General features: G+C 35.1%; 1 pseudogene; it reads left to right on the plus strand.

The window, feature by feature from the left end:
* The first annotated feature begins 1365 nt into the window (after positions 1–1365).
* LOC131415589 (NKG2-A/NKG2-B type II integral membrane protein-like) lies at positions 1366–19837 on the plus strand (annotated as a pseudogene).
* The last annotated feature ends 782 nt before the right edge of the window (positions 19838–20619 follow it).

The following is a 20619-nucleotide window of genomic DNA, read 5'->3' on the forward strand; positions in this document are numbered from 1 at the left end:
TCTGTTTCTCCCATGTATACATGTTATTAAACTTGGTATTATCTTCTCCTGCTAACCTGTCTTGTTAATTATTTGGCCAGGCATAAGAACCTTAAGGGAAAGGGCAGAGGGGGATTCTCCCTCTCTCCCCACATATATATTGTTATTTCTTTATATTTCTGAGATATTTACATATATAAGAAATATATTTTTTCACTTTTGTTATATTCTTCTAGTGTTCTATTTATTCCACTTGCATACTTAAATTAATCAGGCTAGCTGAATTTGTAACTGTTAAATTCAGTTTAATGGCTGTTGTATACTAATTTTCCTGGTGAGAGGATTATATGTCTTTACCCTGTTTAATTCAAATTGGACACCTCATTGATGAAATACTAAGAGGCAGTTCATGGTTTTCTGTAGCTTTTTTCTCTCTGACACAGTGACCAGCAATGTTCCACCATAAAACTGTCCAGGAGTGAAGGTGATGTGGGTGAGGGGTTCTGTGGCATAAGTAAAAATTAAGCTCTCTTACTGCAGATATCAATGTGTGTTGATGTAAGCCTCCAATATTTTGGGATTGTTACTGCAGGATAATCTCGCCTCTCTTGACTGATATAATAGTTTTGAGTGCTTTATTTGCTTTTGATTTCTTTTTGATTCCTGGCCAAGACAAATGTATTTCCCTAATTGAATTTCTCTATACATTTCTATGAAGTAATTTTTACGTTACTATAGTATTCCCTATATATATATCACACAAGACACCCATATGCTCAATATGCTTTTTAGATATAAAACCATGGCTATGCTGGGAGAAGGTTGTAATACAGGCACCTTTGGGCTGTTTAAATATAACAATATAAAGAAATTAACAAATAATTTTTTTCCATTTAAAAATATTACTTTATTGGATCAAGATGAAGAGATTTAGTGTATATGGGTATTTCACTTCCCGTGGCATATCCATTGAAATCATAAGAAAAAATACGTAAAAAATAACCAATTCTTACCAGACCTTGAAAACGATGTCAAATGAATGCAGAAAAAAATTTTGTGAAATTACTTGACATGACAAGACAAATCCACTGGGATTCACACAAAACTAAATTAAAATTAAATTAAATTACAAATCAAAATTAAATTATAAATTACATCATTTAAGGTCAAATATAGAAAATAAAACAGAAATAAGATATAAGATCAGCTTAAAGGTAACAGGTAATAAAAGTTGGATGCTTAGGACCATTGTCAGAGCAAGAAATTACAGACCTTCATTAAATTCTTTAATTTGCTTTAAAGTTGATCTAGGCTCTCTGGCATCTTTATCAACCTTGAAAAAACAAAAAGCAATAGATTTTGCCCTGTTCTTATGACTCTGTGAGAATGACACTCAAGAATGTGATTTTTGGCATAGAAGATACCAGATTTTACACTAAACGTGGTGACGAGGATATCGTACCTCCAGTTACAATCACCTGCAGGAGGTATGGAAATGGCAGAAGTCAGAATGTAAGATATCCACATACTCTGCTCAGCTACAAAGTTCCTTCCACAATTTCAATATTGCCAGAGATACACTTCTTTGTATATTATCTGAATTAGTTAACAAATTAAAAGACACACTATTTCATGATAGAAAAACATTGCTCATATTTAAAGTACCAATTATCAATATGAATAGACAAATAAGAATCGCCAAACTTTTGAGGAAAAAAATGACCAACTAAGAGAAGAAGAGAATAAGTCTGAACAGTAAATTAATTGATCAAAGACAAGAATTCCAAGTAAAAGTAATCAGACTTCTGGGAATGATTTTGGAAAAATGATGGCTTCTGTGAATATAGTTAAATCTCTCTTCATATCAACAGCTACTACTCTGGTAATAATAACAACTAGCCGAAGCAGCATGTGATACTTGAAGAGTTTGAATATGAATCTCTTTGGAGATATTCATTATAAACTCAAATAGAGAAATAAGAAACAAGGTATGAGGGATGGAGCATGTACTTGAAACCATCAGGAAGCTTGATATTTTGTTTTGACTGGGGATAAAATATAAATATGAAACTGTAATTATCAAATATAAATAGAATAAAATAGAAAAATTCTAGAATCATTCTCAACCTAGGCCACATAGGATTTGGAAGCCACAATCCTAAATGGCAACTCATGCAAAAAAAAAAAAAAAAAGGACACCGAATGATGATATTCTTGAATATAGATTATAAGGTAAAAATACTTAAAGTCAATAAAAGTAGAAGAGATAGAAATGGACACACCAGAAATGGAGTTAGTGTCTGAGGGTTGAGTGATGGGGAGGAACCACAGAAATTTGGAAAAGTCACAAAAAAGAATTCTAGAAATGAAAACAAAATCATTTAAATGAAAACTTCGTAATGTGATTAAAGAACAAGAATAGAAACACTTAGGGAGAAAGTAAGTGCATGGAAAAAACAATTGAAGAAGAGAGAAACGGAGATAGAAACTATAAACGACGTTAAGAAGTAAAGAATAAAATTTCCAGAATGGGAAGATATGGAAAACAAGGTCAAGTAATATTAGAAGAGACCACCAGCTACTGTATTCAGGATTGATAACGCATATGATACTCAGATTCAAGAAGCACAATTCACCACTATCAGAAAACAGACATTTCATAAACATTTGGCTCCATCATAACACTATTTCTGATTCCTGTACTTTCTTTTAAATATATCACATTGGGCTTTTGCCCCAAGAGCACACTGAAACTATTCCCTATTTTGTAAATCTATTAATAAATACTCATCTTAGTTGAATTAGGTTCAGCAGTAGACACAGTGGATCACTTGTGCCTCGTGGAAGCCCTTTTTTCACTTGGCACCCACGGCAATGCATTTTCTTAGGATTTTTATTCCTATCTCATCGTTACTCCTTTGCTGGCTGATTTCACCTCTTTACCTTTACCTCTTAACCTCTGAGTGCCACATGGCTCAGTCTTTAGATTTTCTTTTTTTATATCTACATTAATTTCCCTGGTGATATTATCAGTCCCTTTATTTTAAGCACCACATATAAGCCGAAGAGCCCAATTTTATACTTTCCAGTCCAAATATCACCATTTAACCCAATATTTAGATATCTGAGTTCCTATTCAACAGCGTTACTTGTTTGTTTAAGAGAGAATTCATACTTGACATGTCCAATCCAAAAAACAAACTGCTGATCTCTCTATCCTACATCTACTTCATGTATGATCCTTCCCAATTCATTTATTGGAATTACAGTATTTCTAGTTTCTCAAAGCAAAAACTGTGGTTCATCCTTGACTCCCCTCCATCTTTCTTAGGCCGCATTTTGCATTAGAGAGTCTTGTCAGCACTAACTGCAAAATATGCCAAAATTCAATCACTTATCATTTCTACTCTTTGTCACCATCATCTCTTGCTTGAATTATTTTGAGTCTTCCTATTTCTTGCCTTACTCTGTATTCGTGTCTTCAGCCAAATTGACACTATTAAAACATGCCAGATTATGTTATCATCTGTTCATGTGAGGAGTGGCTCTCCATGCTTCTCCCTGAGGAAGCTGAAGCCTTACAAAAGCCTGGACGACCCGAGCCCCGTGACCTCTTGCAGCTTGTCTTCTAATACAGAGTTTCTCAACCTTTTTACATCATCACCTCCAACTTCAACCCACTAAGGAACCTTTACAGATGTCTTTTATTAACCTATCCCCATGAAAATTCAAAACCACAAATATACTACGCCTCTCTTTATGTACTTCATGTATATCTGTGTTGTACACATTAAATGAACAGGATTTTTTGACTACTCTCAAGAATCAATTTTTGTCCCCTTGTCGGAGGGATCATCTCCATGAGAATGCATGCTCTAACACTATTCCCTTCACTCACTCTGCTCCAGCTATATGAGCCTCCTCGCTCATCCTCAGATGCCAGGCATGCTTCTTCAATAGGAAATTCTACTAGTTATTTGCTCTATGAGAAATGCTCTTCTCCATTTATCTGCATTGCTAGTTTCCTCACCTACTTCATGTCTTTGTCCTGTTATTACCTCCGCAATGAATCCCACTTGAATTGCAGGTCTCATGTGTAGATGGCACTCCCAATTCCTCTTACTCTGTTCAAAAAGGTATTCATATAACATTTATCACGTTCTAACTGTCAACTTAAAGAGCAAATTCACATGTTATTTTACCCTCAAACAAGTTTATTTGGAACTAACCAAAAGAATTGCATTTCAGAATGTGTATGCTATGGGAACCATAAGCAAACCCAGAGAACAAAGGAGGGAGCTTGTTTTTGTAGAGAAAAGGGGGGAGGAGTAGGGGCTATTCGAAAGGAAAGTCCACTGGGTGAAAGTAACAGTTTAGGGTGGCAATGGCTTCTATTCTCTGAGCTGCAGCTTTGCTCATTGGCTGAGCATTTTCCAGGCTGGAAGAGAAATCTTCCTTCATTAGTAAAGTAGTTGTACTTCCTTTCAGAGATGCAAGCACATATCTCTTCCTGTTTGGAGTATTAACATGTACGACAGGGCATGAGAGCTCTCCCTACAGGCCTTCCTCACTCCAATTTAGTTGAGATTATTCTCCTTCATTTCACATAACATGTTACATATTTTAACTTTTTTTGGATTAAAAGAACAAATATTTATTCTAGTACGGATCTGGAGGCTGGAAATCTGAAATCAAGGTGTCCACAGAGCTATGCTCACTTTGAAGACTCCTGGGGAGCCTGTTTCATGACTTTCTTTTAGCTTTAGCTTAGCCAGAAGTCCTTGGTATTCCTTAGCTTATAGATGTATTACTCCAACCTCCACCTCTGTTCACATGCAGTTCTCCCTGTGTGTCAGTGTCTCCTTGTCCCAATTTCCCTCTTCTTGTAGGACATCAGATGTATTAATTAAGGGCCTACCCTACTCCAGTATGACCTCATCTTACCTTGATTACATCTGTAAAGGCTCTATTTCCATATAAGATCACATTCACAGGCTCCAGGTGGACATGAATTTGGTAGTGGGGCAGTGGAGTAGTGTGACACTATTCAGTAAAAGGTGAAAAACAGAAAATAGCTAAAAATAGCAAGTCAGTGTTTGAAATCTTTTATCTGGGTGTCAGTGTAACTAGAAATAATATTTGACTTGATATTTGTGAAAACTTGATTCCAATCACATATACATTAAAGATTGTCAGAGTGATGTGAATGTTCTCAGAGGAACCAGAGAAAGAAAGTCCTGAGCATAAAATAAGAAGCAACAGTTCACTTAGTATTCATCTCTCCATGGCATTCCAAATCTCTAAATATTCTTAACACTTTAATATGTAACACTAAGAAAACCAAATAAAGTATTTGGTTTTAGTAGATAGTATTGATAACTTTTTTGGAAAGATTACCACTTACACATATATCACCTTTTGTATCACAATTAAATTTCTGAATTTTTTAACATTGTCTTTTTATTCTTTACTCAAATTAAACTCTTCAATTCTTTTAGGGATCAACAAGAGAGAGTATAATAAAATTCAAATAACACAAAAAATACATAAGTATAGCCAAAGAGGAATAGTAATAGATACCAGTTCACTAGAATTTCTCCCATAAATGGCTGAGGTAGCCTACAAGATGAGGATCTGAGAAGTAAAATTACAGGTTCTCATCTGTGTAGAAATTATCCAGCTGTTCTATGGTTAATACAAAAGACTACAATAGGAATTTCCTTAACCAGACTGTAATTTCCTTGACTTGAGTCCATTTCAGTTTAGAAAGTGTCAAAATTTTAACTTGATTTACAGACAAATCCTATTTGTAATGTACCTCATTTTTTAATAATTAAATTTACAATTTATATAGTTAACAACGTGTTTCTTTGATTACCTGCTTAAGCTGCTCATCTACTCTTTCCACAATTTCTTCACAACAGTCATCACTTGTCAATGATAAGATTCGTTTAAAAGTTGCTTTTGAACTAACCCTATCAGAAGCAGAGAGACCAGACTGAACGGTGATCCTTTGCCTATTTGTGCTTCAGAGTTTAGAAGGCCATGTTTACATTATCTTATAACATTTACTGATTCTGACAGTTTAGAGACAGAGTGAAAAGACAAAGGACAGAAAAAAATCTAGGAAAACAATGGCAAATAAACATGATGTGGGCCAGCCCTGATGTCCCAGCAGTTAAAGTTCAGCGTGCTCTGCTCCTGTGGCCTGGGTTTGGTTCCCAGGTGCAGAACCACACTACTTATCGTCTGTCAGTAGCCATGCTATGGCGGCGGCTCACATAGAAGAACCAGAAGAACTTAAACTATACACAACTATGTATTATGCCTCTGCAGGGGAAAAAGAAGAAAAAAGGAGGAAGATTGACAAAGATGTTAGCTTAGGGCGAAACTTCTCCTGCAAAAAAAAAAAAAAAAATGATGGGTAAACATGATATCTGAGACTACATAATTTTCTTTTTTGTGAATACTTCCTAGATAACTCATTTTAGACTAATTACACAGTTAAGCCAATTGGTTAAAAATAAAATGATCAGTCAGATTATTATTTCTCTCTCCAATGATGTAATGGAAATAATCTCCTTGATGCCATAAACATATTTCTTAACTTTATTAATATAGAAAATTAAAAACTTATGGAGTGAAAATCAAGCTAACAACAATAAATAATTCAGGCTTTTTCTCAAAATAGCAAAACATTTGCTAATCTTTTTCCTAATGAAAAAACATATCATTCACTCAGAGAAAATTGTTTGTGTTGGCGTTTCTGTTCTTTTTTATCGATGAATTCCAGGTTTTTAATACCCCAAACTTTCACCAATTAATAGTCTGACCTCAATCATATTTCTCAGAATGCAACAGCAATGGCATTGGGCACAAAGCTTTTAAAAATTGCACTTAATAGTGACATAAAACATATTACAGAATTTTCTGCTGCAGCTTTTATGTTTAGTACGACTGCATACCAATTGCATTATTGTGCATTATTTTTTTACGTTTTTGGGGGGTGAGAATATTTAAGTTCTACCCTCTTGGTAAATTTCAATTATAAACAATACAGTGTTATCAGCTATAGTCATCATGTTATACATGAGATCCTCAGACTTTATTTATTTAATAAGTGAAAGTTTGTACCCTTTGCCCAACATTTCCCTATTTTCTCGACCCGTTAGACACTGGCAACCACTTTTCTACTGTTTCTATGGGTTTGGTTTTATTTTGTTCCACATATAACTGATACATGCAGTGTTTGTCTGTCTCTGTCTATCTTCTCACTTAGCACAATGGCCTCGATTTCATCCTTCTCACAGTGAAAGGATTTCCTCTTTCTCATGGCTGAATAATAATCCATTGTATATATACCATATTTTCTAAATCCATTTGTCCATTGATAGACACTTAGGTTGTTTCCATACCTTGGTTATTGTGAATCATGCTGCAGTGAACATGGGAATACAGATATCTCTTCAAGATAATGGTGTCATTTCCTTTGGACATACATCCAGAAGTGGGATTGCTAGATCATATGGTACTTGTTAACTGTTAACTGCATGAGTTAACTGTTAACTGTATGGGTGGTCAAGTCTGTCTACCTATATCTTTTAGAATATGAAAACAATTTCTCAGGGGCACTTGCCAATGGACAAACTAAATGACACACTACAAGCTCATAGTCTCCTGTATTCTGGAAATGTATGATTAAATAAACTGTCTTCAAAATAGCCCAAGTGTAAGGATTTTCTGTTCAACTTTAAGTGACACCTTGAGGAGAACCTATTTTGTCCATTATTCCTTCACTCTGAGGCTCCACAGGGCAGTCTGTGATGACCAGAGATATGGTTTGTTTACAAGAGTAACCTGGTCTCCCACTAGAGGATGCACAACTCTCTGGCTGACAGAAGGTATGTGATGCTACTCTCCTGTCTCTCTACTAGCCCATCTTATTTAGTGGCAGATTACAAGTGCTACATGTGCTGCAACAATTAACATGCAAGCAAATAAAAAATAATAATGGTATCTTTGTACAATACAGAGTAAAAAAATAAGTATAAAACATGAAAAATGTTCAAGGATTCCTTAAAATATTACAATCCTGGTCTGTGGAGAATGCATACACATGTGCATAATTGGGCTTGTGTATCAATATAGCCAGCCCTGGTTGTTTAGTGGTTAAGATTCGGTGTCATCATCCTTGTGGACCAGGTTCATTTCCCAGTCAAAGAACCACACCAACAGTCTGTCAGTTGTCATAAAGCGGCAACTGTGCATTGCTGTGATGCTAAAAGCTAAGCCATCGTATTTCAAATACCAGTCGGGTCACCCATAGTGGTCAGGTTTCAGTAGAGCTTCCATATTGGCCAGACTAGGATGTAAGAGCTGGCACCCACTTCCAAAAAATTGGCCATGGAAACCCTATGAATAACAGTGGAGCATTGTCTGAATATAGCACTGGAAAATGAGAGAATGGCACAAAAAGACTGGGCAGGGTTCCAATCTGTTGTACACAGTGTTGTTCGGAGTCGGAATTGACTCGATGGCACTAATAACAACAAAATCAATACAACTTAAAGTGAAATCCCTTAAGCATCGTGACAATGAACTGTTAATTTTGGATTTTGTAATAAACACAGATGTAATTATATATATATTATTTTATATTTATCCTACCCTTTAAAAATAGATTTTTAAATTGAATTCATCAAATCACAAATGTCAAACATGATTCTCTACACACTCCTTTGATTAAATACGAGCAATTTGATTGTTAATATAAATCAGGATGACGTAGCTTTCATAAAATGCTAATTTGAACTTAATTATGAAAAATGAAAAGATGTTTTTAAGAATTGAACAAAAGGTTGCAAAAGAAGATACACCACACTGAAAAGAGACTCTTGTTTAATGACGTTACATTTTCTATGGATATAAATCAGAAATAAAACAATGGCAATTGTGATAAAATAATTTCTAAAATAACTAACATATTACTGAGACCCTATAAATACCAATTGAGTGTTAATTGTTTTACATTCATTATATCATACATATTTTTCTTCTCATTTTAGAATACTAAACCGACTTGCTAGAACTACATAACTTTTTAAAGGTCATACATTGTACATTTCAAAGCCAGAATGTATTCTTGATGTCACTGATGACAAAGCTCATTGACTGAATTATTAAACTACATTATCTGAATTATTATAGTTGCTGACACAATTAAAGCTACCTTCACTCACTGTGACAGTCTTAGAATCTTCCTGGGAGTTTGCACCAACAGTGCTCTTCCACACATGACCTACACTGTTACTTATCATTTTATGGTTTCATATCTTTGCCATTAAATCAATTGTCAATTATTTGTGTAGAATAAGTATTTTTTAGAAATCTTTTTATATTACTTTGTTTTCATTATATATTATGTTTTGGATAACTGTAGTGAGTCATGCAACATTTTTCAAAGTATAACATATTTCATTAGAATTTTAATGATTTCTCAGAACCACACAATTTTTCAAAAGAAATTGTCATTGGACAACACCGCATTCCCTCTTAATCAATAAATGTAATTCACTAAATAAAAGTAATTTAGTGCAGAAAATTGCTGTATATGTTAACACTACTATTCTCCCAACTTCATAACACTCAATGTTCAATCATTAATGGCTTTAAGAATTTTCATAAAAATTGTTGCATTTTCTTTCCAAGGCATCATTTTAATTTTAACACAGTTATTCTAATAGTGTTAAAATGTTTCTGTGGGTCAGCATCATGGTGAAGTGAGTTGTTCCCTTTGTCTTTCCTCTGTAAGTTACAACCAGTAGGACATCCACTGATCAACAAAGGCCTCTCTGCCCAGCACACCAGGACGCCTGAGAAATCCATGTATCTATACATCTGAAGGTGGGTGGTCTAGATATCCTGGAAGCATGGGAATCAGGAGAGCAGGGTGTCAGCTCCCGAGACCAGAGATTCCAAGATCTGAGGTAACACCCATGAAGGGAGCTCTCAAATCCAGGCAGCCCATGCTGTCAGAGGCACCGGAATCACTGTGGGCCCGTGACTGGAGACTCCAGGAACTGCGATGAATCCTGTGACCGAGTCCCCTCTCTCTCCCCCAGCAGCAGTATCTTAAACACCAGCCCTTCCAGTAGTAGGGGTAGCATGCAAGATTCAGATGCCCCTAATGCAGTGGCAGCATTGCACATGACCTGAGGTTACAAAGAACACACCAGCACCTGAAACCAGGGACTGCAGGAACAGCAGTGACACTAGTGGCTCAGCCCCTCTCCCTCCCCCAACAGTGGTGGGTGGTTCCCAAGACCTGAAGCTTCAGGAAATGCACAGGTGCCTGAAACCTAGCACCCTCCCTCTCCCTGGCAGCAGCATCTCTGACAGTGGTCCTTCCAGCAGTGATGCCTGCATCTGAGATATGGATATCCCTTGCAATGGCAGCAGTGCTGGTGTGCTTTGTGGAGGCACTCATGGCTCAGCCCCTATCCCTCCCACAGAAAAGCTAGTGGCACCTTTGACCTAAGCTTTCAGGAAATTCAGAGAAGCCCATGACCCAGCCACCTCCCACTTCCATGACAGCAGTACATCCTACAGAGGGCCTTCCAGCAGCAGGGCCTGCATACAAGACCTCTGGCCTCAGCAGTGGTGGTGACACTCATGAATCCAGCACCACCCAAAGTGGCATTACCAGCACCCCCAGATAACCTAGGAGCAGCAGTGCAGGTGGCACATGTGGTGCCAGTGACTGAGCCAATGGAAAGTGTGCAAAGAGCCAAGTTACAGCAATAACAGAGCCCGCAATTCCAGTCCCCATAGCTGCAGAGTCACCCCCACCCATATGAGCAGAACCTGCAGACTCAACAAACCCAAATGTGGCAGAGGTGCTTGTGACCTCAGCTCCAGCCCCAACCTTCCCCATCCCAATCACCACAGTAGGGGAACACATGACCCAGGCAACCCTGAAGGCAGCAGAGGTGCTCCAGCATGGCGAATGCAGTGGCAATGCCCATGTCTGCAGCAACTTCATGGGCAGCAGGGCACCAGCAACCTCAGAGGCAGAAACAGTATAAAGAGAGTGCTGAAAAAGACACTCGAAGAGGCAGTGGCGGGTGAAAAGCACAGGATCTCAAATACAACCAGAAGAGCTGAGAATCAAAAGAAACAAAGCCTTACACAAATAAGAAAGGTGTTTGTTACCACAAATGCACCCACAGAGGAACAACTCTTCAAGCACCAAGAAGAACAACAGTAGCATGATATTACAAAAAGAAGGTGACAAATTTCCAGAAACCAAACTCGATGTTATGGAACTTTGTGATCTTACAGAGAATTCAAAATAGCTGTCATGAAAGATCTCACTGAGTTATAGGAAAACTCAGAAAGACAGTTCAAAGAGCTCAGGAATAAAATTAATGAGTAGAAGGAATACTTCACCAAAGAGGTTGAAACTCTGAAAAATTAAATAACCAAATAGAAATTATGGAGCTGAAGAACATATTAAAAGAGAGTAAAGATAAAGTAGAAAGAATTGGAAATAGAGAAGACCACATGGAAGACAGAATTAGTGAGCTTGAAGATGGAAAACTAGAAATAATTCAGTTGGAAGAAAAGAGAGACTTAAAATGAAAAAGAAAAAACGGAAAAAAATTATATGAGAAATAGTTGACTAAATTAGGAAAAGCGACAAAAGGATAACTGGTACCCCAGAAGGAGAAGAGAGAGAGAAAGGAGCAGAGAGCTTATTCAAAGAAATAATAGCTCAGAACTTCCCAAACTTGGGGAAGGAACTGGATTTACAAACACATGAAGCTAATAGAACACATAATTATCTCAAAACAAAAAGATGTTCTCCCAGGCACATTATCTTCAAACTGCCAAAAGTAAATGACAAAGAAAGAATACTAAATGTTGCGAGACAGAAGAAAATAACTTACAAAGGAACCCCCATTAGGCCATCAGTGGATTTCTCAGCAGGAACTCTACAGGCTGGGAGAGAGTGGAATGATATATTCAAAATATTAAAAAGTAAAAACTATCAGCCAAGAATACTCTATCCAACAAAGTTATCCTTCAGATGTAAAGGAGAAATAGAAGCTTTCCCAGACAAACAAAAGCTGAGGGAGTTCATTGCCAGTAGCCTTGCCTTACAAGAAATGTTGAAATGTTCCCTCCTATCAGAAACAAAAGTGAAAGATTTACAAAGCTTTGAGCAAGATGATAAATAGACAGAGAATCAGGAAACTGCACCTCTATATCAGAATACGTTAGTAAACACTTAATTATAACATAAAAGCTAAAGGGAAAGAAAGCAATGAAAATGGCTATAACTACTTCAATTTGGTAATGACACAGAAAAGAATAATTGGTAACAACAAAAACATAGAAGGGGAAGAGGAAAAGGATGGACTCTGCATAGGCAAATAGAGATAAGATGGTATCAGCAGAAAAAGGACAATCTCATCTATGAGCTCTTTCATACAGACCTCACGATAACCATAAAACAAAAACTAAGAGCAGATCACAAAACATAAAAAAAGAGAAAACTGAGAAATACACCATAGAAAAGCACCAAACTGAAATGGTAGACAGAAACACAAGGGAAAAGAAACAATGGAAATATAGAACAACCAGAAAACAAAACATAAAATGGCAGTATTAATCTGTCATATATCAACATTCACTGCAAATGTAAATGGATTGAATTTATCAATCAAAAGGCACAGACTGGCTGAATGGATGAAAAACACGACCCCAAAATATGCCACCTCCAGGAGACTCATGTCATCTGTAAAGACAAACGTAGGCTCCGAGTGAAGGGATGGAAGATTATACTCTAAGCAAATGGCAACCAAAAGAAAGTGGATGTCGCTGTACTTATATGAGAAAAAATAGACTTTAAGTCAAAAAAGGTAACAAGAGACAAAGATGGGCATTATGTAATGATAAATTGGATATTCCACAAGAAAACATCATACTTATTAATATATATGCACTTAACAGAGGATTACCAAAGTATATAAAGCAACTATTAAGAGACCTAAAGGGAGAAATTGACAGAAATACATTAATAGCAAGAGAATTTAATACCCCACTAGCACAAATGGGTAGGTCATCAGGACAGAAAGTCAAGAAGGAAAAATTGGCCTTAAATGGAACACAAGACCAGATGGACTTAAAAGATACATATAGAACATTCCATACAAAAAACAACAGAATACCCATTCTTCTCAAATGCACAGGGAAAATTCTCAAATATAAACCATATCTTGAAAAACAATAAGTCTCAATAAATTTAAGAAGATTGAAGACATATGAAGCATCTTTTTTAACCACAATGGTATAAAACTAGAAATCAACTACAATAAGAAAGCCGGAAAGGTCACAAATATGAGGAGACTAAACAACATGCCGCTGAACAATTGGATCAATGAAGAATGAAAGGAGAAATACAAAAAATACCTGGAGACAAAAGAAAATGAAAATACAATATGCTAAAACCTATGGGACAGAGTGGTAGTAAGAGGAAAGTATATAAGAATGCAAGTTTACCTTAAGAAACAAGAAAAATTTCAAATAAAGAGTCTAATAAAACACTTAAAAGAACTAGAAAAGGAAGAACAAATGAAGCCTGAAGTCGGCAGAAGGAAGGAAATAATAAAAAAGAGTGGAAATGATGAAATAGATACTAAAGAGACAATAGAAAAGATCAGTGAAATTAAGAGATGGTTCTTTCAAAAGATAAACAAAATTGACAAATCCTTAGCTACACTCACTAAGAAAAAAGAGAAAGGGCTCAAATAAAATCAGAAATGGGAGAGGAGTGATTACAGTGGATACCACAGATACATAAAGAATTATAAGAGATTACTATGAAAAGCTATACACTAACCAATTGGATAACCTACAAGAAACGGACAAATTCTTAGAATCACACAACCTCTCAAAACTGAATCAATGAACAGAGAATCTAAATAAATCAATCACAAGTAAAGAGATTGCAACAGTAGTCAAAAACCTCCCAAAAAACAGAATTCTGAACCAGATGTCTTCTCCAGTGAATTCTATCAAATATTCAAAGAAGATTTAATTCTATCCTTCTCAAACTCTTCCAAAAAATTGAAGACAATGGGATGTTTCCTAACTCCTTTTACAAGGGCAACATTACCCAGAAACCAATACCAGACAAGGACAACACAAAAATGGAAAATTACAGGCCAATATCGCTGATGAATATAGATTCAAAAATGCTCAATAAAATATTAGGAAATCAAATACAATGATACATTAAAAGGATCATGCACCATGATCAAGTGGGATGGTTCAACCTCTGCAAAGCAATCAATGTGATACACCACATTAACAAAATAAAGAATAAAAATCACATGATCATCTCAATACATGTAAGGAAACCATTTCACAATATTCAAAATCCATTTATGATAAAAACTCTCAAATAAATGGATGTAGAAGGAAAGTCTCTTAACATAATAGAGGATGTATACAGCAAACCCACAGCTAACATCATACTCAACAGTGAAAACCTGAAAGCTATTCCGCTAAGAACAGGAACAAGACAAGAATGCCCACTCTCACCACTCTTATTCAATATAGCACTGGAAGTCCTAGCAGAGCAAAAAGAAATAAAAGTTATCCAAATTGGAAAGAAAGAAGTAAAACTATCACTGTTTGCAGATGACATGATTCCATATATAGAGAAGCCTAAAGAATCCACCATAAACTATTAGATAATTAACAAATACAGTAAAGTTGCAGGATACAAAAATCAACATACACAAATCAGTTGCATTTCTGTATACTAACAATTAACTAGCAGAAAGAGAAATCAAGATACATTCCAATTTACAATCACAACAAAAAGAATAAAATACCTAAGAATAAATTCAACTAAGGAAGTGAAAGACATGTACTCTGAAAATTATAAGACATTGTTGAAAGAAATTGAAGAAGACATAAAGAAATGGAAAGATATTCCATACTCATGGATTGTAAGAATTAACATAGTTAAAATGCCCATATTAACTAAAGCAATTTAAAGATTCAATTCAATCTCAATCATTATCCCAACAACTTTTTTAGTGGAAATAGAGCAAACAATCTTAAAATTTATGGAACAACAAAACACCCAAATAGCCAAAGATATCCTGATAAAGAAGAACAAAGCTGGAGGTATCACATTCTCTGATTTCAAAGTATACTACAAAGCTATACTAATCAAAACAGCATGGTATTGGCAGAAAAAAAGACATACATATCAATGGATCATAACCAATGCCAAGAAATAAACCCACACACTATGGACAGCTAATTTTTGACAAAGGAGCCAAGAACATCCAATGGAGAAAGGAAAGTCTCTTCAATAAATGATGTTGGGAAAAGTGGACATCCACATGCAAAAAAAAAAAATAAACCATTATATTAGACCATACACAAGAATTAACTTAAGACTTGAATGTAAGACCTGAAAACATAAAAACCCTAGAAGAAAACATAGGCGGTGTGCTCCTTAGCATCAGTCTTAGTCATATCTTTTTGAATATCATGGCCTACCAGAGAAGGGAAACAAAAGAAAAAAATCAACAAATGGGACTACACTAAACTGAAAACTTTTGCATGGCAAAGGAAACCTCAACAACAAAAAAAGACAACCTACCAATTGCGAAAAGATATTTGCAAATCTAATATCCATTAAGAGTTCAACATCCAATTATATAAAGAACTTATACAGCTCAACACCAAAAAAACAAACAACCTGACCAAAATATGGACAGAGGATATGAACAAACATTTTTCAAAAGAAGAGATACAGATGGTCAACAGGCACATGAAAAGATGTTCACATCACTTATTATTAGGGAAATGAAAATCAAATCACAAAGGTTATTATTAAAAAGACAAAAAATACCAAGTGTTGGAGAGGATGTGGAGAGAAGGGAACTCTTGTATACTGCTGCTGAGAATGTAAACTGGTGCATCCACTATGGCAAACAGTAGGGAGGTCCGTCAAAAAACTAAAAATAGAACTACCATATGATCCAGTATTCTACTTTCGGGTATCTATCCAAAGAACACAGAAACACTAATTCAAAAAGACGCAGTCACCCCTACGTTCATTGCAGCGTTATTCGCAATAGCCAAGACCTGGAAGCAACCTAAGTGCCCATCAATGGATGAATGGATAAAGAGGATGTGGTATATATACATATATAAATGGAATATTATTTAGTCTTCAAAAAGATGAAATCTTGCCATTTGTGACAACAGGGATGAAGCTTAAGGGTATTATGCTAAGCTAAATACCTTAGCTAAGCTAAGCTACAGAGAAAGACAATTACTGTATTACTTCACTGATATGTGAAAGATAAACAAACACATAGCTGCAGAGACCAGATTGGTGGTTACCAGAGGGGAAGGGAGTGGGAGGAGGGCAAAACGGGTAAAGGGGCACATGTGTAAGCTGACAAATGGCAACTAAACTTTTGCTGGTGAACACGACGCGGTCGATACAAAAGTCGAAATACAATGATGGACACCTGAAATTTATTTAATGTTATTAACCAATGTGATCTCAATAAAAAACTTAATTAACTAAAAAAAGAAGATAGATTGTGGGGGCCAGACCAGTGGTGCAGTGGTTGGGTTTGTGCGCTCCACTTCGGTGGCCCGGTGTTTGCAGGTTCAGATCTCGGGCAGAGATCTATCCACTGCTTATCAAGCCGTGCTGTGGCAGGCGTCCCAAAAATTAAGTAGAGGAGGATGGGCACAGATATTAGGCCAGGGCCAATCTTCCTCAGCAAAAAGAGGAGGATTGCCAACAGATGTTAGCTCAGGGCTAATCTTCCTCACCAAAAGGGAAAAAAAAGAAAATATAAAGAAATCATAGATATTACTTATAAATTACTAAAGTAGTTGAAGAATCCTCAATGTTATGAGTTATCAGTGTAGGCAATTTTCATAAATAAAACTTCAAAATGCAAAAAAAAAAGAAAAAAAAAATGTTTCTGTGGATCCTGACTTTAAATTAACAATGAAGTTATTATTCAGGAACACCATTCCCTACTAATTTATTGCTTTTCAGTGCTCCAACTCATAACATTGTATCAAACATAGACTATCACTTTTAAAACGACTTATTCTATTGTGAAACACTTATTTAAGGCTCTAAGGAAATTAGAATCAGATTTTTTACATTGCTCAATGGCAAAATGAGTACTATTTCTCATCTCACACTCCACTCGGTTTGACTATACTAGGGATCTTGTCATTATATTTAGTAACATAATAATATTAATGTTACTAAATATAATATTATATTTATATAATATATATTATTAATATATATTTAAACTAAAGTAAGTTAATAAATAATAACCATTTATTAACTACTTATCATAGAGCTACGTATAACTACTTAGTTTTCGTAAAGCATCATCTCTGACATTATTCAGCTACAGAGATGAAGAACCAAAAAGTAACCTATGCAGAACTGAATCTGATTAAGGACTCAAGAAGACAGCAAATGAAACCTAAGGACACTAAACCTCCATTTCAGTAACTGAACAGGAAATAACTTACATGGAATTAAACCTTCAAAATGCTTCTTAGGATCTCCAATAGAATGACAAGAACTAACACTATATGTGTAAAGCATTTAATAATCACACAGTATAACGGTTCTAGGAAGTGCAGCTGGGGTGCAGAGGTGTGAGGAAAGAGTAGGAAATAAGCTCACATATTTTTCATTTGTGAGAATCAGAGCTTGAAGTTGAAATCCAGTATTCTAATATGAAATCTGCAGACTAATTTTATTCAGACATTTTTTTTGTTTTGCATTATATGACCAACAACTCATGGAGCATTGTATTTACTGAAAATGAAATATTATATTCTGAGAGAAAGATTATAATGGTAGATATGGGGTCCAAGTTTATATACGTTTCCCTGTGTATGTGGGTTCTCTTGTACGTAAACTTTGTAAACATTTGCCTCCATCTCTCCTTCCTCAGGGTTTCCATTTCTCTCCCTCCAGATTTACCATCACCTGAAGGGAAGTTCATTGCTGGAATTCTGGGAATCATCTACCTTGTCTTAATGTACATTGTAGTAAAAATGGTAGTCTTTAGTCCCTGTAAATACATTTTTGAAAGATTAGAAGGTAACAATGCCTCTAAACATTTCATAACATTATGGAATAGAACGCTCATCTTAATGTGCACATTTACACTAATATGGAATGGTTATTCAGAATTTGTCAAAAGTATAAATAACAGGATGATTATAGATAGTATTATACATATATTCAGATTTCTTAATTCAAAAGACGTGTTTTGGGTGACTGAAAGACATCATTGAAAAACAAATTAATTCTTGAGATCAGTTAAACCAAATGCTCTTAGAGATGTTGAAGTTTGGTCCTTTAAGCCTTTGAAATATTTTCCCCCCAAATCTTAATCACTTTATTAACTTTTCTTGGTAAAATCAATTTTATTGTAGATTGTTCTAATCCTAAACAATACACCAAATTTGAAACTAAGAAAGTAAAATTACTATGATTTATTTAGATCAATATTAATTTTTTATAAGGATTACTTTAGTTTTTTCTAGATACTGTAATACCAGAGCAGAATAATTCCTCGCTGATAACAAGGATCCAGAAACATACATTATAATTTTCAAAGTTCTGATGTTAGTATACTATTTATTTTGTCTCTATCTTAGGCTAGGCATAAATGATACTAGATTTTTGGGCAGAACATAAATTATAAACTCAGGCAATAAATGTTCATGAGTAATGATTGTAGGAGAGTGTCCTTCTTACACAACAATATGAAGAAATATTCATTTAAAATCACCATACCCATTGTTGCTGATTGGCTCCAATTTCCTACTGCTATAATATGATAAGAGATAACATTACTATTCTAAAAAAGTGCTTTCATTCATTGACTTTCAGGACATGTATAGAGTGGATATTTTTGTTTGTGTGTTTGCTTTCTATGGGCACATAAATTAGGTGATGAAAGGCTGACCCTTCTCTGTAAAGGTCCATGAGTGTGTTTGCTTTATATGTACCAGCCCGTGAGGGTGCATAGCTATGTTATAAACATATATGTTTCTATCTATGCAAATGTGTAAATTAATTTCAATTTTTTAAATTCAAATTTTAGGGGGATAACAATTCATAATCTTTTGTTAGTATACAATTGTCATTGTTCGAAGGAGTGGTTAACATATTCCAACAACTGCTATTACATTAGTATTGAAAGAAAAGAATGGAATGAGAGTTTGATGGCTTGTGCTTGTAAGAATTCTAACGTGCTTTATATAGAGAGTGAAGAAGAAATGGTAAGATATGAAGTATTTCATATGTTTTATTAAAGGCTTATTTCAGTCAATATTATATCTGTAGAATTCATACATATTTTTTTACATATTTGTAGTTTATTTTAAAGTCTGTTACTATTCCAATGTTTGAACTTATGGTATTTTATTTATATTTTTATACCACTAATGACCATTGGTAATATCCAGCTCTTGCTTTTCATAGAAAACCATGTTTCTGTTAATGTTTTTTTTCTAAAATAAACGTTGCCACACACATGTACCATGGGTTGTAATTAGTATTTTGGTGGTGAACATGATGTAATCTATGCAGAAATAGAAGTACAATGATGTACACCTGAAATTTTTACAATGTTATAAACCTATGTTACTGCAATAAACAAAAAATTTAAAAAAAATAAAATAAAATAAAAAAAAAAGAAGAAATGAATATCCTTATGAATGATAAACATTCCCTCCTTTCTTGATACAGGATGAAGAATGATGAAAAGAATTCCATTTGCTACACCTAGGTCGTTTAAATTAAAGTTTTGTTTGTTTTGATGCTCCTGTATCGTTTAGCTTGTGTTTTAAAAGTCTACTTTCCCCTCTCCATTTTTTGGTTAAGTGAAATTTTTAAAAAATACCTTTTTTTTACCATCTACATAGTTAGACATGGGCTTTAGTCAGTTACAACAAATATTTCTACTAAAATACAGACAACTAGTTATGATTGGAGGATGAATAAATGATAATATAATCAGTACTTATTTAATAGTTCAATCTCTGGCATGATCATATAGTTCAATGTTGTTTAATGTTTTATCCCTCTCAGAGACACTTAGAATTTAGAATTTTTTCCATGGTAATAGAGCTGACGTAATAAGGGTATACAGGAAAAAAGTATGTAATGCCAGAATTTAGCAACTTGTCTGAGAGTAAGACTTAAACTATCTACACAAGGCCTAAGTTTCCAGTGTTTGTGATTGAGATTAGCATAACGTGCTCAAGTCTGTCCTCCTATATCTTTTAAAATATGAAAACAATTTTTCAGAGGCACTTGTCAATGGACAAACCAAATGATACACTACAAACCCCAGTCTCCTATATTTTGGAGGGGTGTGGTAAGAAAAACTGCCTTCAAAATAGCCCAAGTGTAATAATTTCCTGCGGCACATTAATCAGAAATCTGCTTTTTCCACTATTGCTTCACTCTGAGCCTTCACAGGGCAGTCTGTGAAGACCACAGATGTTGTTTGTTTACAAGAGTAACCTGACCTCCCACTA

Source organism: Diceros bicornis, chromosome 17, assembly GCF_020826845.1.
Source record: "Diceros bicornis minor isolate mBicDic1 chromosome 17, mDicBic1.mat.cur, whole genome shotgun sequence".
NCBI classification, from domain to species: domain Eukaryota; kingdom Metazoa; phylum Chordata; class Mammalia; order Perissodactyla; family Rhinocerotidae; genus Diceros; species Diceros bicornis.